This window comes from Echinops telfairi, unplaced genomic scaffold, assembly GCF_000313985.2.
Source record: "Echinops telfairi isolate 266 unplaced genomic scaffold, ASM31398v2 ScPeMD7_2186;HRSCAF=2738, whole genome shotgun sequence".
NCBI lineage: Eukaryota > Metazoa > Chordata > Mammalia > Afrosoricida > Tenrecidae > Echinops > Echinops telfairi.
In genome coordinates, this window is record NW_022106084.1 from 6,113,041 (window position 1) to 6,116,377 (window position 3,337).

Here is a 3,337-nt window from a genome sequence, read left to right on the forward strand (position 1 = left end):
TTACTGAAGATATGGATGCTCTAGCAAACTGTGGTGAAGAAATCAGATGGTGCCTGGCTATCAGAAATAATAACATCTGGGGTTTTAGAGGTTCGTCTTAAACCAAGCAGCCATCTCTGTGAGATGTCAGCTAGATCCACATGAAAAAAAGCACACTAGCCTATGTTACCCAAGGTTTGTTAATAATAAATTCCGAGAACGGAGGAGGGAAGAGTATTAGACCTTACATTCGGAGCACCTGGTCTGCAGAAAGCTATGGGTGGCAGTGAAAGTCCCACATCCATTGTTAAGGTCCTTACATGGATGGAAGTCTCTCTGACCATTGACCAAGAGTATGAATAGCCTTGCTAGCAGACAGGGAGCCTTGGAATTTGGATTAATGTGTCCCTTTTGATCCATTATAATATGTTCTAGTTTTTCAATATTTTCTGTTTTCTTTTTGGTTGAGGTTTTTATCTTTCACTTTGTTATTGCTGTTAGATTTTTTGTTTTGTCTTTGTTTGTTTATTTTGTATGTTTTTGGTTTAAGAAATCCAGAATTGGTAAATCTATAGAGACAGTAACTGGATTAATAGTTTTTTTAGGCATAATAGATCATGGCAGGAGAGATGGGGGGCTAACAATAAGGAGAACAATAAAGGGAAAAACCTTTTAAAATTGATTGCGTTAATGATGGCACAACCATTTTTAACACAATTAAATCATTGAATTATATACTCTGAAAATTATATGCAAATAAAACTAGTAAATTAATATTTTTATTCTAACATTGCAAGACCTAGAACCTGTCTTCTCAAAAAAAGAAAACAAATCAAAGTATATTTGAACACTTTTTGCTTCCTCTCTTTCATTTGTTAGTATGACATATAAGCAAAAGATGGAGGATTCTTGGTTGTTTATTTTATTACTACAATAACTCCAAAAGTACCTATATTTCACAACTTCCAGAAACTTTGTTTGCTTATTCTATGATTTTTGTTAGTCGGTCACATATTTCCCTCCTCCGCCTCTGTGTTCTCCTTTGAAATCTAAGCACACAAAGCTTCTCATCACCAGCAACTTCCATTTTTGTGACATCAAATTCCATTTTCAGAGCTCCTATCCCTCGTGAGCTGCCTTCTCACAACCCTCTAAGAGACTTAATTCTCTTACCAATTAAGTTATTTGATAAGTAATCAAATAATTAATTAATTGATATCACATTTGGGATACTTGTCTTATTATAGAAGCACTTACTGATGACAGTCAGAGACTACATACAGTCTCAGTATGATTATGAGAAGAAAACAAAGATCCTCACATCTGGACCAATAAAAACCACCATGATAAATGGAGGAAGGAAAAGGAAGTTGTTAATAAGTTCATCGTCGTTTATGAACAACCAGTGTTCATGAAAGCAGCCATCAAGAATTCAAACAACATATTGTGCTGAGAAAAACTTCTCCCACAGACTTCTTTAATATTTTTAAAGGCAGCTATCATTTTGATGGCTGTAGGGCAACTGACCCCAGTCATGGTCTTTTTAGTCACCTCACATTAATTCAAAAGCAGACCAGTAAAAGAGGAAGATAAAAAAAATGGATACATCCAAAAGGCAGTGTTAGAGACGAGTACTGAATACACAATGGATTTATAGAAGAACAAGCAAATCAGTCTTAGAAGAAATGCCAGAATGATCCATAAAAAAAAAAAATGAAGCTATCTGGCTTGATTCATTTGCACACGTCATCAAGAAAAAAATATCACAAAAAAGGAACATCGGGATCAGCAAAAATACATGTGTATGTGCACAATAGACTAAAACATGCAAATGATCATGAGACTGGCACAAGACCAGGCAACACTTCATTCTTGTGGTAGTTACATAATTTCAAGTTAACTTGATAAATAAATTGGAGGGGTGGAGCTTAGTCTCTCACTCAGGTCACAACCAGATGGTGCCTCCTGGTGGGCATGGCCATCTCATGAGGCTTCTGGGAACTTCCTTGGAGGCGGGCCACACACTCCCTCTCTGCTTCACCTTCCTGTTGGCAAGCCAGGTAGAGCCATGCTAATCCCTGAGCAAGCCATGAGGTTCTGCATGCATGAGTTGTTGAAAATGCCATGGGTTATCAGCAGCACAGGCAGGGAGGCTGGTGCCAGCCCTGTAATGCTTCTACCAACATTGGATCCACAAGACTTTTCACCTACCAGCCTGTGATCTTTCTGCATTTGGCATCATTGCATGTGCTGCATGAGTCTGAAGAGGAATTTATGGACTAGTATCAGATATATGGGCTAATATTGGACTTATGGACTTGATCCAGATTAGGATGATTTCTCAATATACAATTGCACATTGATATAAAGCTCCCTCTTACACACATTTGCATGTTGATGGATTTGCTTCTCTCGTCCACCTGGCCTAACACAATTCTATAATTTATACTGTCTCCGTAAGTCAGGCAATAACTAAGAACAAGAACTACAAGATCATAGGAGTACAAATTCTAGTTTAAAAGAGTAGCAACATAAAATTAATTTTCAATATTATTACAAGCTAGCATTAATTATAAAAAAATTACAACACTTTTAAATAGGGTAAAAAATAAAAGATTATCAGATATGGACATATTAATGTAGAAGTTACCAGACTCACCTAAGAGATATTATGATTCAAATGAACATCCTCGGAATCCATAAAGAATTCATCAAATCGAAATCATCCTCTAAAGGAAATAAAATTGTATTTGTCTTTCACAGAAGGGTTAGCCTTCTAGGGATTACAGTAGTAAATGAGAAGAAGAGCCCATTCCTTTATGGAGTTTATGTTCTAAGAGGAAAAGTATGGAATAACCAGTAAATTGATAAATTATCAAACTAAGCAAACTGAGAACAAGATGAAGTAGTTCTGTTTTAGATGAGCTGGTCGGAGAAGGTCTATAAGAAGGTGATATCTGATTAGAATCTAAAGAATGAGAACTATCCAGCTATGCAAAAAAACTGGGGGGAAGTGCTTCAGGGAGAGGGACCCTTAGGGCCAAACTCCAAAGCACAAAAGGAACAAGAGGCATGAGTCAAAACAAAAAACTTGTTTAGATAATAAACGAAAAGGACAAGAATCCAAATATGAGAAATACCTGTAATGTGACCTGTTGTCATTGTTAGGGGCCATCAAGTTGGTCATGACTCAGAGAGAGAGCCTGTAAGTACAACCAAGCCAAACACTACCTTACCCCAAACACTACCTTACCCTCAAGATCGTTCCCACAGTTGAGCCTGTGTCAGTTCATCTTGTCAGGGTTCTTCCTCTTTTTGCTGAATCTCTCCTTTACCAACATGATGTCCTTCTCCAGAA